This window comes from Phytophthora cinnamomi, assembly GCF_018691715.1.
Source record: "Phytophthora cinnamomi strain GKB4 chromosome Unknown Contig2, whole genome shotgun sequence".
NCBI classification, from domain to species: domain Eukaryota; phylum Oomycota; class Peronosporomycetes; order Peronosporales; family Peronosporaceae; genus Phytophthora; species Phytophthora cinnamomi.
In genome coordinates this window covers 1,477,562-1,500,710 of record NW_027150935.1, presented here as the reverse complement: position 1 = coordinate 1,500,710, position 23,149 = coordinate 1,477,562, and the positions used below count along the sequence as shown (strand labels likewise).

The window sequence follows — 23,149 nt, the reverse complement described above, 5'->3', positions numbered from 1 at the left end:
TACTAGAGAATGATAGCTGCTTTGGCTTTAGAAGCACCGATACATAGGGGCCCCACAGGGGGAACCGACTCATAAAGAGAAATAGGACAAGAACTATCAGTTGGTGCAGTTGGCCAGCTTAGCACAAGCAAAATATCGATAACCGGATTGTAGTTAGTATTCGCACAACCGTTTGAGAATTTGTAGACACTTAGTTTAGTTTAGGGTGTGCAGTAGATACTAGCGTTTGCAAACTGCTTACTAATTGTAGAATATGCTTTGTGGTATATGAGTGTTTGAATAGAACCATCGTGAAGCCCTCGCAATGCTTGACAGGCTGGGCTGCGGATTTGTATTTCACGATTAACACTACTGGTCTCGCTGACGTGGTTGTCTTTGGTGCAGACCAACGTGGGTAGAAGACAGATTCGCTAAGAAGCAGTATTCCGAGCAACGAATTTGTCAATAGGATGGCAAACAGGCAAGCCCGTTTGTAAACGTGTATATTAAAGTCACAAACTTGTCAGCGCGGTACGTTACGTACTGTGCATCACTACGTTGATTAAGACGTGGGGACTAGGCTGGGTGCTAGGCGCCAGCTACACTATTACGGTGATACTACCCCTGCATGGAGCAGAGTGATGATGTACATCACCGATCCACAGCGCCAGCTGAACCGAACCTAACGAATCATATTCAGCAGGTATTTCGATTGGAGAATAATTGCACATGAGTGGCATCCGCCTAAGGACTCTGGATAAAATCCAGAGAACTTAACAGTCTACGCGCCTTCGCGTTGGGGATTATGGATGCGTTTCGCATAAGTTTAGAGAAGGTGTTTATAATAGTCCATCGGCGACGAAGCATTTGGCGGTGTTTGAGACTTGTGTCGTACATTGGTTGGTTTGAGGTGGCAAAGGTGTAAAGAATTGATGACCAGCTACTTACTTCATGGGCACTCCTTGTTGAATATAACTGTTAGTTGACGGGTCGTCCCGTAAACTTCACCTTTGAAACCGTCCCGTAACTCGTCCCGTAACTCGTCCCGTAACTCGTCCCGTAATACTATCATAAATTATCGTAAATTATCGTGTAATTGTAAATTACGTGCTCTGTATAATGCAACGAGAAGCACTGCGACGATCTTCTTTTCATTCTTAGTTTTCCAACCTACTACCGAGAAACTCCAGTTACAACGATGAAGTTCTTCTTTCAGGCTGTGGCGGCGGCGGCTATGCTACTGGCAAGCGGCACCGACGCGGGTTGGGAAAGATATCGATTGAGCGAGAAATTCGGCGAACCACACGGCACTTTTTTTTCGGATACGAACTTTGCCATCGCTGGACAAAGCGTGCAGTCCATCACGATCCGCACGGGCGAACGTGTGAATGGCGTCGGAATAGACGTTACAAGCCCGGACGGGAAGACGAGGAACAATCCGTTCCACGGTGGTAACGGCGGCAACCCAAAGACTCTCACTCTGAAATCTGGTGAACGCTTCCAGTGTTTGGAGGCCCACTGGGGTAAATATCATGGTCGTACGCGCATCCGGTACATTAAGATCACCACTACTAGTGACAGATCGATTGATGGTGGTACCCCCACGACCCAGACTGGAAAGGTTTGCGCACCGGATGGTTTCCAACTGGGCGGTTTTGAGGGTTCGTCGGGCGTGGAGCTCGATCAGGTGGGTGCCGTTTGGACCATGAACTAGGCTCGGATCAAGTTCCTGCTCCAGTGCATCTGAGTGGTGGATTTCTCAAGGTGAGGCTACTACCGATTACCGAAGGCGCATGGAGATCAATTCGTGTAGATGTAGCGAGCGCCAAACCAGCTACTCCGATAATTGACAGTTTCCCGTTTGAAATCAGTTTTTTTTTTTTAATTTAAGCGGTCAACGCTGGTGGCGCACTGTAGTAGTATCGTATTGGAGAGGCTGACTGGTTGGCCCCTTTGGCACTGTCAGTGACTAATCCAGAGCCTATTCTCTGAAACTTATTTCAGAGTCAAATACCCTTCAAAATACATATCGCATATTGGTTGTAAAGAGATAACCGCTTTTTCCCTGCTGGATATAATAAAATGCACAACACCATATACAGTGTACTACCTGAATGTTACCTGTGTCGTCCACCTCAGCTAAGTGCGAAATCTATTAGCCAATAGGCTTTATCCTTGAAATCTATTAGCCAATCGCATTAATCAGATGTAGCACGAAGGTTAACCCATGCGATGCCACTCCAAGCGAGCGGTTCCCGGAGTCGTCTAACTGCAGAGATGTTTATGCTCGTCAAATGGCGTGGAGATGAGGATGGAGGAGGTGACCGCTGATCCTGTCGTCTAGTCACATGAGCATTCGTCGAAATTCTGCTACGGGACCAACGTTACCAGTTCTCAAATTTCCAAAGTAACCGAACCCGCCCCATTATCTGAATAACCAGACCATGACGTTTCTGCCCTCCGTCGTCGTTCTCCTGTCTGTCGCGGCTGTCGTGCCCAGCTCTGCTACGCGGGACCTGGGAGAACAAGCTGCTCCAGATAGCGCCTTCTTGTACGTACTCGTTCATGATGGCATGCTCATGTACTGCTCGGATCCTGTGGGTCCAGAGTTGAGTCTGGATGACGCTGCATGCGACCCACCAAATTTTGCGGTAAGGGGGTTTGCCAATTTAGTGCACTTTTCAAAAGGCATCAGTCAAGGCGCGGTAGCCGAAAGTCTACTGTGAGTTTTAGTGTGCAATATGCATGCCCAGACTGGTGTTTGTTTACTCTCTTTCACAGATTAATTCTGGTATGGAGAGGCTCTTATTGGGTAGTTTGGATGGATTGTAGTGAATGGCCTATTTCCTGCTGATTGCCAGTTTAGTGCTCCTTTTTATCTTAGTATTTGTATGAACCAGCAATTCTCAAACTGGGACAGTGTTTCTTTCGTTCAGTGGTTAGGTAACCTATAATACACGATAAAAACGCAAACACATCAGTATTGAAAGGATATGTATCTTGGAAATAATTTGTCATTTCGACAGTGCTGACAGCTCAGTCGGTTAACGATGCTGGCTTAATGAGGGCCCTACGGGGAGCAGGGTTGTCGCGGGTTCGAGTCCCCTCGGACACGTTAATTTTCCGCACTGTATAAAGGTATGATTATCTGCTCATCTGTGTGTGCAATTGACTTACAGTAACAAACATTGATTTGCTTGTCTGTCTTATCTCTTGACTAAACTATTGCTTCAAACAGCGATTGCTCGGGTGCGCCTGGAGCATTTTCAACCTCCGTATGAACCGGTGTCAGTCGGGAACCTTTTTGCCGTGCCTTTCGAGGCTTTGCTTGTATGTTCTCTAGTAGTTCACGGGTTAGCAATCGTCCACCAACTGTCGCTGTCTTCCGCTTCCTGCCTTTCGTGCGTGGTGGTGGGAGGACGAGAAGCTGTTGTTGGACGATTTTCTTCACGTGAAGCCAAGCGGCTTGCTTAATCGACGCCGGCGCCGCTTCATAAAGCGCCTGTACCAGCCGCTACCAACGCCAGTGCCCGTGGTCATCTCAGCGATCGTGCTGGCCTTGGCAATGATTTCCCCACGCTTAGCCGGCTTCCCGATAAGCTGTCGCCCCATTATCCACTCACAAAGGTTTTGCTCTGCCTCAGCTGTCAGGCGTGGTTGAGGGCCACGCCACTGAGACTCCATCGATTCGCCTTTCTTGCGCTTGCCTACCCACTTAATTAGCGTGCGGTAGAGTTTAGCTTGCTTTTGGTGTAGTCTCCGCGCTTCTTGGTCATGATTCTCGGGGCGAGGTCAATTTGGTAGTGATAGTCAAATAGTTAAGCTCATGCCACTAGTACTAACTGCAAAGCAGACGAGACAAATCGGGTGGTCGAGAAGGAGCTGTATACATAATGGCAGGTTTTACGGTTTCGATTATTTCATCCAGTAATATACCAGAGCTCATAGGGTTTTGGTGTGATTGGTCGTTTCTATTAGTGCACTAATATGCTTCTAGTGCACTAAAGTGGCAGATTCCCTTAGTATCCGGCCACTTCCTCAAGACTTGTTGGAGATCGTCCCGTACGGAGGAATTTCCATAAATCAGTGATTTTCACTGAGATTCGTCGAAACGATTGTGAAAAAACCAAACTATTGACTCAGTGATTAGGGAGGTAGTACTACAGTAGTACTGTAACTGTACTATCATATTCCTGATCATCAAATGTGATGTTGGATTACCTGTCCTCTAATTAAATTATGCTGGTGTGTTGACCCATCCAGTTTTTATATTAAGCTAAAAAATCTATTATTTCTAGTAACTTGTACTCGAGTATGGTGTTGTGCATTTTATTATATCCAGCAGGGAAAAAGCGGTTATCTCTTTACAACCAATATGCGATATGTATTTTGAAGGGTATTTGACTCTGAAATAAGTTTCAGAGAATAGGCTCTGGATTAGTCACTGACAGTGCCAAAGGGGCCAACCAGTCAGCCTCTCCAATACGATACTACTACAGTGCGCCACCAGCGTTGACCGCTTAAATTAAAAAAAAAAACTGATTTCAAACGGGAAACTGTCAATTATCGGAGTAGCTGGTTTGGCGCTCGCTACATCTACACGAATTGATCTCCATGCGCCTTCGGTAATCGGTAGTAGCCTCACCTTGAGAAATCCACCACTCAGATGCACTGGAGCAGGAACTTGATCCGAGCCTAGTTCATGGTCCAAACGGCACCCACCTGATCGAGCTCCACGCCCGACGAACCCTCAAAACCGCCCAGTTGGAAACCATCCGGTGCGCAAACCTTTCCAGTCTGGGTCGTGGGGGTACCACCATCAATCGATCTGTCACTAGTAGTGGTGATCTTAATGTACCGGATGCGCGTACGACCGTGATATTTACCCCAGTGGGCCTCCAAACACTGGAAGCGTTCACCAGATTTCAGAGTGAGAGTCTTTGGGTTGCCGCCGTTACCACCGTGGAACGGATTGTTCCTCGTCTTCCCGTCCGGGCTTGTAACGTCTATTCCGACGCCATTCACACGTTCGCCCGTGCGGATCGTGATGGACTGCACGCTTTGTCCAGCGATGGCAAAGTTCGTATCCGAAAAAAAAGTGCCGTGTGGTTCGCCGAATTTCTCGCTCAATCGATATCTTTTCCCAACCCGCGTCGGTGCCGCTTGCCAGTAGCATAGCCGCCGCCGCCACAGCCTGAAAGAAGAACTTCATCGTTGTAACTGGAGTTTCTCGGTAGTAGGTTGGAAAACTAAGAATGAAAAGAAGATCGTCGCAGTGCTTCTCGTTGCATTATACAGAGCACGTAATTTACAATTACACGATAATTTACGATAATTTATGATAGTATTACGGGACGAGTTACGGGACGAGTTACGGGACGAGTTACGGGACGGTTTCAAAGGTGAAGTTTACGGGACGACCCGTCAACTAACAGTTATATTCAACAAGGAGTGCCCATGAAGTAAGTAGCTGGTCATCAATTCTTTACACCTTTGCCACCTCAAACCAACCAATGTACGACACAAGTCTCAAACACCGCCAAATGCTTCGTCGCCGATGGACTATTATAAACACCTTCTCTAAACTTATGCGAAACGCATCCATAATCCCCAACGCGAAGGCGCGTAGACTGTTAAGTTCTCTGGATTTTATCCAGAGTCCTTAGGCGGATGCCACTCATGTGCAATTATTCTCCAATCGAAATACCTGCTGAATATGATTCGTTAGGTTCGGTTCAGCTGGCGCTGTGGATCGGTGATGTACATCATCACTCTGCTCCATGCAGGGGTAGTATCACCGTAATAGTGTAGCTGGCGCCTAGCACCCAGCCTAGTCCCCACGTCTTAATCAACGTAGTGATGCACAGTACGTAACGTACCGCGCTGACAAGTTTGTGACTTTAATATACACGTTTACAAACGGGCTTGCCTGTTTGCCATCCTATTGACAAATTCGTTGCTCGGAATACTGCTTCTTAGCGAATCTGTCTTCTACCCACGTTGGTCTGCACCAAAGACAACCACGTCAGCGAGACCAGTAGTGTTAATCGTGAAATACAAATCCGCAGCCCAGCCTGTCAAGCATTGCGAGGGCTTCACGATGGTTCTATTCAAACACTCATATACCACAAAGCATATTCTACAATTAGTAAGCAGTTTGCAAACGCTAGTATCTACTGCACACCCTAAACTAAACTAAGTGTCTACAAATTCTCAAACGGTTGTGCGAATACTAACTACAATCCGGTTATCGATATTTTGCTTGTGCTAAGCTGGCCAACTGCACCAACTGATAGTTCTTGTCCTATTTCTCTTTATGAGTCGGTTCCCCCTGTGGGGCCCCTATGTATCGGTGCTTCTAAAGCCAAAGCAGCTATCATTCTCTAGTAAAGACCTTGCTGCGATGTGGCTGGGTTCCCACGATCGGACTATCGTCCCAGAAGACGCTCTTCTCGTCCTGTTAACCGACAACAGCGATTACAAACCTACAACGATGCTTGAGCGTGTAGCACTGGAGATTGTAGCCCAGCTGGAGTACGAATATGGGGGTGGGTATCAGCCAAAAAGAGTACGACAAGCTCATCAACGCCGACAGAGTCGTGCAAGACTCTGTCGATGAAGAAGGCGTATAATAGGTGGGCAGTACATGCTCACGGTGAGCTCGAGGGACAGGGGCATGTTGGCAGCGAGCGGGACGCGCGGGCCGGACGCAAGCGTTCACAAGTGGCGAGTGAACAGCAGTCGGTAGTGAGTGACGACGAGCAGTCACGGACCGAGGTATCACGAATAGCGAAGGCACGCAACTTAGGTGGAGAGCGGCCGGCACCGTTCAAACCAGCAGTGAACGGCGCACGACGTCGTGCAAGCGGAGATGGGGTGCTTGAAGTACCTCATGGGGCTTGATATGTGCACCCAGTGTAGGCAGTGCATGCTAGCAAGCGGCAGTCAGTTTAGAATATTGCGCGCGAAGCACAAGCGGCAGTCCGTGTAGAATTCGCGTGGCGAAGCAGGGGCAGTAGCTAGCTCTATCCGTACCAGTTAATACAAAGCTGGACGGCCGCGGTCGTAGGCGAGCAGTCCGGAAGGGGGGAACCAAGTGGGTTCCTGACGGCTACCAGCGAGTTCGGGTTGAGCGAGGCGACCAATGAGGACGCGATGCAGTATCAGCACTGGGAGCCGTACGGCTCACAAGCAGGTGTCAATTATATACTTGTTACAGTAGTTTTGGAAGGCGCCCACTAGTTTATCATGGTTAGCCGTCGCAACTAAATTAACAGTAAACGCTTACATTCACTATATGATCAAAGGAAACCCCTGTGCTGCAACGCATTTTAATTCGCAGTCCGAAGAACTGTCGTTTGGGACTGTTTCATGTCATCAAGTAACATTGATGCAACATTCTCTACTCCAGGGATGACATCGAGTAACAATGGTGTAACACCAGCCATCTATGGAATACAGGGCGGTTAAAAGCCAACAACGCCCGCGGTCGTCCAGATGTCTACGACTACTTTGTCATTCGACAACTCGTGGGCCATGATGGACGTGCTGGTCTAGTCGCTACAGGGAGAGTGCGCCTTCATGATGCATTCGACAACTCGTGGATCATGAGGGACGTGCTGGTCTCGTCGCTGGAGGGAGAGTGCCCCTTCATGATGCCGCCGCCGCACCGACTGCACCTCCCGCTCACTATGGCCACACGACCGGTTTCTTCGTCTGGCTCATCGTCAAGCCCGTGAACACCTACGTCGAGCATAATTTCGAGGTGGGCGTGGACGAGATGCACAAGGATGTTATGGCCAAGAATGAGATGCACTGTCCCCATAAGCCGTCCAAGCTCCGGTCAGTGATGTTGAAGCTGGAGGCTGCAATTTGGGAAGCGGTACGGAGCAACGAGACGTGGCACAGTTGTATAGCAAGCTGTCTGCGGTGCGCGAGCAAGCTGTGGTCGGTAATGTTGAAGCCGTAGGTTGCAATTTGGGAATTGTGCGGAGCATGGACAGGGTAGTTATCCGCACGGTGCACTGTAGGAGCCCAGCATCCGCCGGTCTTCGTCCCGTTTTGCAGTGTGGAGGTTTGTAGTGGGTCTAACTTGACTCACTACTTTAGCTTACACGTTGCGCAACGTGTATGAGGAAGCGTAAGTACTTAGTAATTACTTAGGTTAATTATATTTGAATACACAAATAGAAGTTAAGTAAGATAGGATTCCAAGTGACTTAGATTAGGTAAAATGAGAACTGTATTGTTTGTAAATTGATCTTCCTCTATAATCTGCTAAAAACTGTTTATCATCTATGAAAGGGTTGGCAGCGGCTGGCTGTCAGAGCCCCGCTAATATGCATGTCTCTGATTGGTAGAAAGATGCTGCTTTCTACCAATAGGATATTTGGGTATTTGTGGACCACTCATTGTGGTGGTCCACTTCAATGTATCCATTGGTGTGTCTTACACCAAGGTGAGGAAGTATCTAAAACTTTTAACAGATAACCTTTCTGTTAAATTCACAAGTCAACGCCTTCAAGTGTCAAGGAACTGAGGCAGTTCCTTGGCTTGGCCACGTACTTGTGCAAGTACGTGGAGGATTATGCGGGCAAGATCCGCCCGCTGTCACAGCTTCTTGTGAAAGAAGCTGTGTGGAATTGGACACCCGATTGCCAACAGGCATTCGATGCAGTCAAGCAGGGCTTGACTGAGCCGCCGATCTTGGCAGTGGCTGACCAAGATCGTCCATTCCACGTCGTATGTGACGCATCCGACGTCGCGATCGGATGTGCGTTGATGCAGCACGATCACGAGGGCCGTGATCGTGTCGTCTACTACCAATCGCGTCAACTGAAAGCAGCTGAGCGTAATTATCCGGTACATGACAAGGAACGCCTTGCCATGAAATATGCACTCGCAAAGTTCCGAGTGTATTTACTTAGAAGTAGACCATTTGTGGTCTACACCGACCATGCATCACTGCGCACTGCAGTGAAGTCGCCACACATATCACAAAGAATGGCGAGATGGCTCTCATTCTTTGCGGAGTATAACTTCCGGGTCGAATACAAACCCGGAAGATTGAATGTAGTGGCCGACGCGTTATCACGTCGGCCGGACTATGCAGAAGCTGCTGACGTCAATGTCATTGACGTCATGCGATCGAGCAAACCCACATCGTCCCTGTTGGATGATGTGAAGACCGCGTACGCGCACGACGCGGACGCGAAGCTCTTGCTGGCCTATGGCACAGCGCCTTCTGACAAGTCCCGTCAGAAGCTGCCCAAGCACCTTCGAGCGCGTGCACACCGCTTTCGTGTGCACGAAGGACAACTGCTTTACAATGCAGTCGACGACAACGCGGATCGCGTTGTCGTGCCGAATGACCATGACCTGCGACTCAGGATCATGTACGAGTATCACGATGTCCCGTCTGCGGGACATCTCGGACGTGAGAAGACATACGTCCTTCTCACGCGCGACTTCTACTGGCACCACCAGTATAAGTGGGTGCGCAAGTACATCCGTGCTTGCGAGGTGTGCCGCCAACGCGTAAAGTCTGCGCCGTTTGCGCAGGCTCCATTACAATCACTACCGACTCCGTCGGAGTGTTGGAAGTCCATGTCTTTGGACTTCTTCTTTGGTCTTCCCCCGGATAGCGGAGGGAACACCGGTGTTGTGGTCTTCGTCGACCGCTTCAGCAAGATGGTACATCTTGCTGCGGTGCCGGCAGAAGTGACCGCGAAGCAGACGGCCCGTCTGTTCGTCGACATGGTGTTCAAACACCATGGCATGCCATCCGACATCGTGTCGGACAGAGACCCGCGCTTCACAGCGCACCTGTGGCAAGAAGTGTTTACACTTCTTGGAAGCCAACTTTCAATGTCGACTGCGGATCATCCGCAGACGGACGGTCAAACCGAGCGCGTGAATCGCGTGCTCGTCGACATTCTGAAGAGCTACGCTCACTCGTTCCAATACTGGAGCGAGTGCTTATCGATGGCAGAGTTTGCCATCAATAACTCAGTGCATGCCTCGACCGGGCATACACCGTTCTACGTGAATGCCATGCGGCATCCACGTCTACCGAGTTTACTCGGAGTGATGGTTCCCACTTTAAGTGGGGGAGGATCTACGACTGCAACACAGCAGCCGCAGAAAACCGCTGACACTTGCACAGTGTCAGCTGCAACAATGGACAAACCACATGGGTCTGCGCAGGGCGCAGACTCCCCCAACAACAAGGCCAACGACCACGGGTCTGCGCAGGGCGCAGACACCGCAAAGAACCACGCAGAGGCCGGGGCTCTAGCGGAGAGCGAGCTGAATGACTTCAGCTCGGATGCAATCAGTTTCATCACCAAAAGACAAGCCGTGATTCGGTTTGTCCAAGACACAATGGCAGCTTCTGTTGATCAACAGAAGCTGAACGCAGACAATGCGGGCAGAGGCAACACAAATGAATTTAAAGTTGGTTCATTAGTTTTGTTAGCTACACAAAACCTGCCTAGACATGCAGTTTCGGATTTCGGAGCAAGCAAGCTTGCTCCGCGCTTCATCGGGCCGTTCACTGTGTTGGCACGGCACGGCAACGCATACACGCTAGACATACCGTCTAGCATGCGCCTCCATCCGACCTTTTACGTCGGACGGCTGAAGCCATACCGGCAGCACGAGCCATCTAGCTCGGCTGACCCGAAGCCTCGGCAGGAGCCGAGGCAGCAGCGGAGGACTTGGCCTCGGCGACGAGCAACCTCTCCTCCAGCGCGCGGACGCGCTGGAGCAACCCTTCATCTGGGTCCCCAGCTCGACCTGGATATTCGAGGCGGTCTGCGAGACCGCCGCGACTTGGGCCTTCTGGTTCGCCAGCTCCTGTTTTAGGGCGGCGAACTCAGCGCCCTGCAGACGCTCCACGACGGTCACCCGGTCGTGGAGAGGCGCATACTGATCAGCCCGGGGCTGATCATACCCGGGGCGTGTTCCCACCCCCGCCACCGCCGATCCGTGACGCCCGCGGCTCAACCCGCTGGATTGTTGAGCGGATTGTTGACCACAGTATCCCGAAAACGAACCCTCAAGGGGCTCGTTTTCGTATTCGTTGGAGAGGATTTCCTCCCCATCGAGATACATGGGAGCCGCGGAACGTCTTGCTGGAGGACGTTCCGGAAATGGTGAGGGCGTACGAAGAGCAGTACGCACTGGCACAGCGGAAGTAACGCGAGCGCTGCGATCATCGCCAGCGCCCGAACCCTCACGTGCTAAGAACTTAGCACGGAGCTCTTTGAGACTCTCGGGCACACGGAACGACGTGTACCCGTTCAGGTCGCGGTCGCTTAAGCGGACCGCGTCTGGGAAGCACTTCGTGCACTGAAAGCCCTCGGGCACAGCGCACGGCACATTTGCCTCCTCAGCAGCAACATGAAGTTGCTCCAGCTTTCCACGCTTCGAGTACGTCTCGAAGCGATCACGCGCTTGCTTAATCCGATCACGGTAAGCACTCGGCCTCTTGTTGAAGTTTTCAACAAAGGCGTTCCAGCTTTGACAAAGTGCCTGCCATTCGGGCACTTTGCTGCGAGAAGAGGTCTTCTTGTTTTGAAACCATCGGAGCTCATAAAAGAGTCCGATGTAATAATCGTGCCTTTGATGCGTTTCCACATCAAAGTGCAGCTCGGCAGCCACAGCGTCATCTTTGATGGCGCTGCATACGTACAACGGCACCTCATTCGGAGGTACCGAGTTCCCATAGCGGTCCGAGATCTCGGACGCGGACGGCATCCACGGATCGCGCGCAGCAGGCACAGCGCGCGGAGAGCCTAGAGCTTTGGAATCACGCGCTGCAACAGTAGCGTGCGGAGTACTGAGAGCCCCAGCGGAAGCGAGTGGGGCATCGCTCTCAGTTCGCGAACGCTTCGAGCTCGAAGCGTCCGATTCGTCCCCTTCACGCGGGCGAACGTTCTTGGCGTGAGGGTCGAGCGGTTCGCTCGACACTGAGTCTTTACGCTTTGAGGGCGAGTCCTCCTCGCCCTCCATGTCTTCATCGTCGTCGTCGAAGTCGACGACGTCGCCGTACTTCGCCTTCTGGCGTTCGAAGTAGTCGTCGATGGAGAGATGACTCCCCACCGACTTCGAGGTCTTCTTCTGAGGCGCGCTCGTCGTTGAATGAGCGCGGATTTCTTCTCCAAACGCGGAGAATTGACGAATGGTCAATTCCGAAGATTGACGTGCGGAGACCCCGCGCGTCTAACCTTAAGGGGGGGATGGTGTAACGGGGTTACACGTACAAGTGGCTGCAAGCCACTTGTGAATTTAACAGAAAGGTTATCTGTTAAAAGTTTTAGATACTTCCTCACATTGGTGTAAGGCACACCAATGGATACATTGAAGTGGGCCACCACAATGAGTGGTTTACACATACCCAAAGATCCTATTGGTAGAAAGCAGCATCTTTCTACCAATCAGAGACATGCATATTAGCGGGGCTCTGACAGCCAGCCGCTGCCAACCCCTTTCATAGATGATAAACAGTTTTTAGCAGATTATAGAGGAAGATCAATTTACAAGCAATACAGTTCTCATTTTACCTTAAACTAGCTACTTGGAGTCTTGTCTAAGTTAACTTATATTTGTGTTTTCAAATATAATTAACCTAAGTAATTACTAAGTACTTACGCTTCCTCATACACGTTGCGCAACGTGTAAGCTAAAGTAGTGAGTCAAGTTAGACCCACTACAGATGGAGCATCAGGAATTCGTCGTGGGGTTGCACTCACCGGGTTATCCGGTGCGCTCCCTTCTCCGTTGGAGTTGTATGCGTACACCTCAATGTAGTACTGCTGTCCGATTATGAGCTTCTTGGATGTCTGCGTCGGCAAGTAGTAGCATTGATCGCAAGCACTACCGAATATTTGCACGGTTGCATCTTCCGGGAACAGTCTTGGCACCTTAGCCCAAATGTAACTGAGCGGAGACGACACGCTCAGCAAGTCCACAGTCCACACGTAGCCCTTCGTCGACTCATACACCGTCACCGCTGTTTGTGGCGGTCCTAGAAACCCCACGCCTAGAACAAACCAAACCAAAATTACCAATGAGCCAGGTTCGAAACGGTTTCATGGTTTGGTTTGAATCGACTGAGACGCTGCAAACCAAAGCAAACCACGAGAATGTGGTTGGCTAAAAACCTCGATTAGAAACTGTTTACGATGCGGCTCTTATCGAGAAGTGCCGCGCTGCACAGCCAAAAGGCCGAGCGTCGTTGAAGGCTGGAGCCGCTGTCAAAGATGTAAGCTGCATCAGGGTGAGATGCTCACCGCCTTCGGGAATGCAAATCCTGCCATCCAGGAGGTGCAAGCGGATAAGCCAACCTTGCTACCGATACCAGCCGCCGATTCTAATTCTTCGGGTATAGCGCTGGCTTGGGCGCGGCCTTTGAAGAGAGCCCGCCGGGAGTACAGAGAGTCATACTGACCAACCAGGCAGCGGAAAAAGCAAACCATCGGTTGCAGCTGAAGCCCAACTCCAAACCACGAAACTCCAAACCTCAGGAATGGTTCAAGAGCGTTGGTCGGGTAACGTTCAAACCAAAGTATCGGCGAAAATTGGTTCAAAGGTCGTGAAATTTAACTTCGAACCAATAGTTTGCACTTTGGTTGGTTTGGTTTGTTCTAGGCGTGAGATACCTGACTTCATGTCCACTCAAGTCTCCCAGGTACTGCCGAGTGCTCGACAGCCCGGAGAAACCAAGTCTGTGTGAAGTGTGTACCAGTCACCGCCGATGCGGATCCGATACCCCGGCAGCACCGAATAGGGGGGTAGACTCGCCTCGACATTATTCAACATCGCATTGTAAAGATCATCATTGCGGGAAATATCTTATTCCCCTTGAAGGATGAAAACCGAAGTTCAAATAAGGAAGTTAAGGGGTGGTTTAATTGTGTCTGTTTTGTGGAGTCGTTAATAGGGCTGTGAACGTTCAGCTTCAGAATCGGTTTACGATCTGAACGTTCACGGACGGTAAAGTCGTTTTAAACGCACCGTGAACCTCCGTGAACCTCCGCATGATTTTGACTTGGAAAAACTATACTCCGCGATTGTGTAAGAAACACTACCCAGCGATTCTGATCCTGTCAGTGTAGCGGCACTCTCCGCATTAGCGAGTGGCACGTTGGAGCCGATGAGGAGTACTGTTGCCTAGCCCCAGATAGCCTTTCGCAGTGCTGGCCAAGTTCGCCTCGATATGCTGTTCAAGGTGTCCTGAGTTGAGCTACGCCATGATATGCAACGTAGTGGACGACGTCTTCGAGCACAACGTACGGCGCATCACGTTGTCATCCGCACTTCTCAGACTAGCTGCAGGCCGACATCATATTGTGCTCGATCGACTGTTTGTTGAAATGTGTTGCTGCGATTGATGGGAGTGCTGCTATTGGTGTTGTGGACGGAGCTGCAGTTGTGGCTGAAACGGCGAAAGAATACCATTGCTGATAGTTGGTGTGTGCTCGAGCTGCGATCTAGCTGCTTGCACCGGTAGTGCTGACGCCGACGCAGGACCGAATGAAAGTAAGCGATGCGCACGGCGAGCCGCTGATGGTACAGGAGGACCTCGACGTAGATCGCCGCTCTGCGGCGTCTGGCAGTGAGTTGGTTGCCAGCCTTCCATAATGGAAATGAAGTGTCATTTCGATAGCTTTCGAGGTACTTACATACTTCAAAACTGTATGTGCATGCTGAAGTCTAGTGTACCCATGCGGGAGGTTCAGGGGGGGGGGGTAAAAGGAGGTTTGGAGAGGTTCAGAAACAGCAAAATCAAATCTCCGTAGTAGAGGTAAAGAAAGGGTTCGCGAACGTTCAGAGGCTGAACATTCACACCTCTAGTCGTTAATACGAGTGCATTCCGACAATTGTCAAGAGAGTAGGCTCAATCTAATGGTGCTAGGTGGGAGTTGAACGGCGCCATCAACAGGTTCAGGGAACCCCAGGCGCAAAACTGTCCTGATCCCGTCACTATTAGGGGGACTCAAACCTGCCGAAAATAGCACTAGTTTCTCGTTTGGTTGATCCCTGGTTTTCGCCACGAAGGGTTGCTGGTTTCGCCGACCTACGCTTTTCTAAACATGCAAGTGCTGGTTTCGCGCCAAAATCTTCTTCTCGAGGCGATGCGCTTGCGCGCGAAGGTCTTCGCGCCCAGAATCGATGAGGATCTTGTAACGGGGCGGGGGTATCGCCTTCGTTCACATTTCAACTTGCCTACCAGCGGCGAAGACTCTAAGCACACGCAGCCCCCTCCCTCCTACCCCCCTGTCGTTCATTGTGGGCGCGTCATGGCCTCCAGTAACGAGGCGAAGAACATACATCTTACGGAGGCTGACATCAAGGTTCTGCTGTCTTGGATCGAGAAGCCAGCAAGCTTCGAGAGCATATACGGCACAAGTGGGAATACTACAGTAGGGGGGAAGGCTAAGATCACGAAGTCGGCAGCGTATGCGCAGATGGCCGCACATCTCCGCAGCAAAACCAAGAAATACGAGAGTCTCAAACCAAGAAATATGTAGCAACGTTGGGAGAACGTGGTGAAGAAGTTTCGCGAGGTGCTCAAGCTGCAAGGCGGAACCGACATGGGCCTAACAGCTGCCGAGATACGTCAAGGTGTGTCCCTCCCAACCAAGTTGGAGAACATGTGCCCGTGCTTCTACAGGCTGGAGGCTCTTTTCGGTGAGCGGCCAAACATGAACGCGCATGCTACGGTCGAGCTCGGCGCTGTTGTATGCACTGCAGTCACTGAGAGCGTGCCTACCGAAACGGAGGTCCGAGCGCTAGCTTATGCGTACGAGAATGATGATGCATCCAGCTCGAGCCCTCACACCAGCTCTTCTGGAGGCAGCAGCGCTATTAGTGATGAAAGTGACGACATCGTTGAGCGCCCACAGCGCATGGCTGGTCTGGCGTCAAAGACTGCAACAGCAATGTTTTCTCCAGGTACACCGAATTCGCCATCGCTTGACGAGTTTCAAGACGATGATTTTCCTCCCAATCCGCTTGTCCAGCCGAGTAACTCTACGCCTGCTACACCACAGCCAGCGCTACCGCAGCCATCACTACAGCGCAAGCGAGTCGCGAAAATCGAGATAGCCAAGTCTGCAAAACGAGCAAAGAAGGACAAGCAAAAAAAGACAGCAAAGAAAACCATGTTGACTACCAACTCAAACGCTCCCCAGCCTCCGCAAAGCAATTCTCAACCGGCCGACAACAAACCCACACATGCTTCTGCTCACGAGACGCGCATGTCATTATCTCAGGCTTATGCTAGAAACGCAGAGGCCAAGATTGAGTTTCTTGGAGCTAAACTCGAGGAGGAAAAACGCCAGTGGAATGAAAAGCAAGCTGTATTGCGGCAACAGAATCTGGACGAGCTACAGGAAAAGCGTTCTGCCCGGAAGCAAGCTCTGCTGATTGAGCTGATTCGCCAGAACAAGTCCGCTGAGGACATTGAAGTCTTCATGAAAATGGTTGAGTGATCACAAGTTATGACCGCCTCGCTCTCAACGATCATGCATATCCTCTCTGGTCACGTGCCCAAAGTATTCCGCCATGCTCACGGGCCTTCCGAATGGAGCGACGCTTAAGTTCGCGTCGAAAACCAAACTCATCTTCATCGGTATCAATAATTGTTTGATTTTCTTCATCGTCCAATTCGCTGTCCGACTCGCTTTCATATTCCTCAGTCCATTCATCAGCAAAATCTATGAGCATGTTGTGCAGCACCACGCAGCCGGTTAACCACAGGGTAATTCTCTTTACGTCTTCTTTCTTGCGTATTTGAATACGAAGCTCTTTGAGAGAGCTCCACCTCCCCTTCAGAACGCCGATAGTGTGCTCGTTTACAACTCTCACGTGGGCCACGCATGTGTTAAAGTCTTCATTCGCATAACCTTTCATGTTAGACTTGTACGAAGGGACCAGAGTATTGCAGACAACATCAGCTGGGTAGGCCGAATCGGCAATAAGATACTCCCCTTGCGAGAAAAACAAAGGCTTGTTCGTGTTGTTCGCAATTGCCATCTCGCGATACACGGTACTGTCGGCGCAAGAACCTGGCCATCCGGAGTAAAACGCAATAATTCTTCGACGGTCATCGCAAACTACTTGAGCATTGACACTATAACGATGTTTCCGATCGAAGTAACACTCACCATTGACTGCAGGCTTTTGGGAAAGCGGAAAAGTAGTACCATCAATGAAGCCGACACATCCACGAAAACCCTGTTGTGCCATACGGTGAGATGTCGACAGCCGCCTCGCATTATCTGGCCACACGACATACTTAGCAGAAAGGTCCTTCAGTGCGAGAAGAACACGAGTGGTGTAAAGAGCGCATGTATCTTGGCCAATCCCCCAGAGCTTCTGGGTTCTTCCTAGTGACACGCCGTTGCCGTAATTTCTCAAACGATCCAGCGCAACCGCTAGCTGCAGCCACACCGGTGCCTATCCGCAAGCAGAATTGTTTTGAAATATTCCGTGACACTCGATGCCCGATACGATACGGAGAAAGCTGGCATGACTAACCCTCGTCATTTGGCGGAACTGCTTAGGTGAGAGAGACTGAAAACCGCTTTCACGGAATTCGATACTCATAGGAAGGCGTGTATGGCCCTCCAAGTATCGACGAGACTCCACCAAGACGAGTAGAGAGGTAAGCTCCTCAGTTGACGACGGAAGCTCCTCGGGATCAACCAGTTGCCGCGCCATGTCGTCACAGCTTAGGTCATGTAGCTCTTCCTCGTCGTCCTCTTCGATACTTGCAACAGCCAAAACGTCAATGATTTCGCCGAGTAAGCGCTGGCACTCGCTCACACGTAGCATGCTGCCGTCTGTGCGGGGGGATCTTTTCAAAAGTGGCAAGCGCCGTTTGAATGCTCCCTTTGCGATGCCAAACCGCTGCTGGTTTCACGTTCTCGGAAATGCTGGAAATCAGAACGCGCGACTGCTGGTTTTGATTGGCGTTTAGGCAAGGTTTGAGTCCCCCTATTAAGATTAAACTCGGTTGATCGGCGATAGAGGTGCTGATAGTGGTGTTAGTTGAGCAGCTCAAACGGTGAATGTATGGGCTGATCGCACCCACACGTGGAAATAAATATCGTTCCGGAGGCACATGGCTGTATAGATGCGCCATAGAAGGATCTCACCAAAATGGCGCCATTCGTCATGGACATCGCGGTCGTACGGGGAGATCAGCAGCTACCACCCCAGGGAGCATCGAAAATCTGGAGCCCATGGTTCTGTCACAACACCTGGACGGGGTCACACTCGAAGAGGCAATACGTAGCAGCCTCTATAGCCCGGCAGCCAGGGCGCACACAGTGTTGCGCCAGCGGTGATACTGCACTCAAGTGACCCTGGCCTGTAGACTGGAGGTTTATTGGCTAGACTTTCGGTATTTGCCAGCGGGGGCACTTTTTACAAATTTATTGCCAATAATTGGGTCAATTTTATATTGTATTGAGGTCAGTGTAGGCCAGTAATAAAAAATTATATTGAAAAAACTGATTATTTATTGTATTGCACTATTTTTTTCCGACCTCTGACCGTAATCACATTGAAGCCTTCCAATCGACTTATCCTATCTTTTATCCTACCGTAGTTCCGGGTGCGGCAGCATCCTCTGTGTGCTGGGCGAGCGTTCTCATTTGGGGAAACGCTGTGGTGATAGGGAAATGTAAGTTCATTCTCCATTTTCCATCCTACTCCCCCAGCACCAAGTTCAAGCTACGACAATGAGGTTTTTCTTCCAGGCCCTGGCATTGGTCGCGCTATCGACAAGCGGGGCTGTTGCGGATGTGGAACCTGCTGGGGAAGACCAGACTATCCTTAGCCAGACCTTCGGCGAATCGCTCGGCACGATGTTTACGGATACGAGCTTTGCAACGGATGGACAAACCGTGCACGCCATCACGATCCGCTCCGGTGTGGATGTGAATGGCGTCGGCATCGACGTTACAAGCAAATTCGGACACCGAATCACTCAGTACCACAGCGGAAATATCGGTACCTCGAAGACGCTCACTCTGAACTCTGGCGAACGCTTCCAGTGATTGGAGGCCCACTGGGGTACGTACCATGATCACACGCGCATCATGTACATCAAAATCACCACCACTTCGGGCAGGGTGCTCGAAGGTGGCACCCGCACGGCCAAGATCGGAAAGATTTGCGCTCCAAACGACTTCCAACTAGGCGGCTTCATTGGGTACGCAGGCGTGGAGCTCAACGAGGTGGGTGTCGTTTGGACCAACAACAAGATAACGGGTCCTCAATAAGTGCGGTACCCAGCTTCCAAGTAGGCAGCTTTATTGGGTACGCGGCATGGAGCTCAAAGAGGTGGATGTCATTTGGGCCGACAACAAGGTAATCGTAGTCTAGATTCGGAACAGAATCGGACACTCCTGCTCTAGTGCATCTACGTGCGAGTTGTAACACCGCACAGTGGCAGGTTTTGGACACAAAGTGAATATCTTACTGAAAGCTGTCCAAGCGAATCACGAGGAGAAGAGCAAGCTACAAAAAATATACGCACTGTACTTCACTTTCCCACGATCTACTGAATAAAAGTCCCCAGCACTCATAGCGGCTGGGCGTACACAAAGCCGCCTGTGACGACAGTACCGTCTAGTAACACTTGTTGGTCTGGACAGAGGAGGCTTTGTGTGTTAGTGCGCTTGCAGAAGGCGCTCCTCAATGCTTGAGCATTTTCTGTCAGCACTTGCACGTAGTATGTTTTGCCCGACACAAGTCCCGTGAGCAGCAAGGTTACGACGGTACCCGCCGTCGAGCTCTCAATGGGGGACGAAAAATCGCTCTTTTCAGAGTATTGTATCACGTAATCTTTGACGTCGACGCCGCCGAAGACCATATTCGTGGTTCCAACGATGGGGCAGCTCCCCGGTGCCTGCAACGTCCCTGCACATGGATAACCATGAGCTGGAATCACCGGCGCTTGCCATGTCACACGTAGCTGCCCCGTTACATTCGTAGCAGCTAACGTCAGCGAGTTTGGTTTGCCTGGGTTCGTCACCACTGGGACGAAAGACGCAGGCGTCGATGTCTGCGGTGTGCCCAACCCGCCACGGTTCTTGGCGAACACACGCACGTAGTATAGTGTGCCAGGAGTGAGGCCCATAATTGTGTAGGATTGCTGCGTCGGATCGCTCACAGTCACTGTCGTCCCCATTGAGAGTGCGAGCGAGTCGAAGCCTGCCGCCACATCCCACTGCACTACGTAAGCGGAGATAGTGTCGCCTCCATCGTCGCTTGGAGGCGCCCAGCGAACTGTGAGCATTGTCGCGCTTGTGATACCTAGTGCAACTTGCGTCGGTGCACTCGGCGTCGTGTACGGCTGCATCTTCGTAGGCGAAGACTGTTGGAACACACCAAATCCCTGCGAATTTTGAGCTCGGACGCGAATGTAGTAGGGGGTTCCTTTTGTGAGCGACGAGATCACCCGTCGGTACGGTGCTATCATGCCGGTTATGATCGTCACGATCACTGAACTTGGCGTCGTGAAGACGCTGTCGAGCGAGTACTGAATCTCGTAGGCTGTCACCGTGTCGCCACCATTATCATCTGGGGGACTGAAGAGTACGACCAGCTCTGATACCGAGTACACTGCGAGCGTGACTGCAGTCGGTGGGCCTGGTACAACCATAGGCTTTTGCGGGTTCAGAGCGACTCCGGGTTTCCCGAAGCCGACTTCATTATACGCAGACACGCGCAGATTATAGAGCTGCCCTTTGATCAACGCGCCCGTGGCTGGGACGATGCAATTGCCAACGCAAGCAGCAGGCAGCACGCCAGCGCGCACTTTCGTAGTGATCACGTTGTACGCCGCTGTAGGACACGTCAGCGGATCGTCGCAATTGAGCTTGATATCTTTCGCGACCAGAGCAAAGCTGTCGCCCGTATCGAGAAACGTGATCGACCAGGTGTAGCCTCCGTCCGCCGCTGCAGTAGGACTGCGCTGGACATCGACTCCGTTCGTAATTACTGAGAAATAGTTGAGCTTGGACTGCATCGAGCCAGACTTCTCCAGTCGTCCGAACGGGAAGTTACCGTTGCTGTTGCATGTCGGGCTGGCCACCGTACAAAACACTTTAGAGCTCGAGATGACGGTGGAGGCTACTTCGTCACGCGACAGGGCGACAGCGTCCCACGGAATGGGGTCCGAGAGGCTGAATGCGCCGAACCGCGTGAGCTGTAGACGGAAGTATCCGCTGGAAATCGGTTTAGTTGTTGGGTCGCTCGTGCGGACAGTTTGTACACGCCAAACCGCATACGTTGGCGCCCCTGGACACCACGCGTCCTGCTGGCCTCGGTTTGTAAACAATGGAGACGGGTCGAATTCAACACGATACATCCGTACAGGACTGCCACCATCACTTGTCGGGGCTGCCCACGTCGCTAAAAGCTGGGTAGCTACGCCCGGGTTTACATTCACGGACACGTTGGTCGGTGGACCAGGTACCTGGAGCGGTGGGATCACACTCGTCGGCGATGTTGATGCACGAATTCCCAGTCCGAGCGCGTTCTTGGCTGTGACTGCGACGAAGTACGTCTTTCCTGGTATCAAGCCTGAGATTGTGTAGGTTAGTGTGGCTGCATCCAGGGTTTCGTAGAACGCGTAGTCCACGGCTGCTTCGCCCTGAACGGCTAGCTCCACCACTGATTTTTGGGGAGCAGTCTGCTGCCTCAAGGCAATAACGCCGAGAGGGAACGATCCTGGACACGCTATGATGTCACTTCCAGGCAGACACAGCACCCCGTTCGCGTCCACAGCGTTGTCACCGTCTTTGACGCCCATGAACGCATCCACTGGCGTTAACGTTGCCGAGTCAATAGTAAGCGGTGGCAAATTGCCCACATTTGAAATGAAAGTGATCGTCCACACCTGCCCGAACCTAAACACTTGTCCGGCAGCCGCCATGGTCTCCAGATTCACGTTCACAGCGCCAATAGTGGGGAGGGCTTCAAGCGCGAGCTTCAAGTTAGCCCCACTAATAGTGGCAGGCAAGTAGTTCGTCCAAGGAGAGCCCTTGTATCCCAATCGGAAGTACCCGCCCACCGTTTGTGTGGCATGATAGGTCACTAGAACTTGCACCTCTGACTTCCCCGGGAACGTGGTTGAAGCAGGCACAGCAATGCCCGACGTAAGCTCGAAAACTCTTCCGGTAACGTCTGTACTGCCTATCACGTTGTCAATTTGGAGCTGAAGCAAGGGCTGGCTCCCAGGATTCATGTTCACATTGGCGAACGTCACGGTCCACTGGTATCCCAAATTGTTGTTTATCGTAGAGCGCGAGACCTCCACGTTCCCCACCGTAAGTGCACCTCCTGCAGCGATATTCATGAGCGCGCTGCGTAAATTTTCCGGCGTGATATCCATGGCCAACTGCTCTGACGTGCCACCAGCAAAGGCGAGAGTGAACGGCGCCTGTGTTGGGATCGTCGTCCACGCGAGCTCGATCACTTGAACCTCTGGACGCGACTTGGCTCGCCACCATTCAATTTTGTAGCTGGTCAATCCCAAGCCGCCGTTGGTCGCAGGCTTCTGCCATGTCACGGTGGCCGAGTCAATCGGAGTTGACGAGACCGTCACGGTGGACACCTTTGCATTGATCGGTCCATCCGCATGTCGTACCGGCGCGACTGGAGCCGGTGCCAACGTCGCTCGACTGTATCCGATGGAGTTCTCGGTCTTCACCTGCGCGAAATATTGCGTTCCTGTCGTAAGGCCCGTCAGGTAGAAGATCCGCGGACCTCCAGCATAGAGCTCTGGGATCAACCCGCTACTAACAAGCACCTCGATCGGCGCGCTTTTGCCTGCTGAATCGAACGTCGAAACCGTGTCGATATCGATCCAGAACGCAGTGATTGCAGCACCTCCTGTCCCCTTTCCATCCCGAGTGGAGGGCTGAACCTGCAGTTGGAGTATTGTACCAGAGAAGGGAAATAGTTCAACAGAAAGAGGTGCATCGGGCACTTGATCTTTCGTCATCACGGATAAAGTCACGCTCCACTGGCGGTTGTCAGGAGGGTCACCGTCCAGAGCAATTTGCTGGACTGGAACTGAGTTCACCGCTGCGACTCGCACGTAGTATGTAGTCGCGATAACGAGGTTGGATATCAGGTAACGGTA

At 51.4% G+C, this 23,149-nt stretch overlaps 1 protein-coding gene across 1 annotated transcript in view; it reads right to left on the bottom strand.

Moving 5' to 3' along the window:
- IUM83_12368 (Titin) overlaps nucleotides 1–23,149 on the bottom strand; it is a gene marked incomplete at both ends in the record, with an annotated part of 46,908 nt that overhangs the window by 5,072 nt on the left and 18,687 nt on the right. The gene's annotated exons all lie outside the window — the stretch shown is intronic.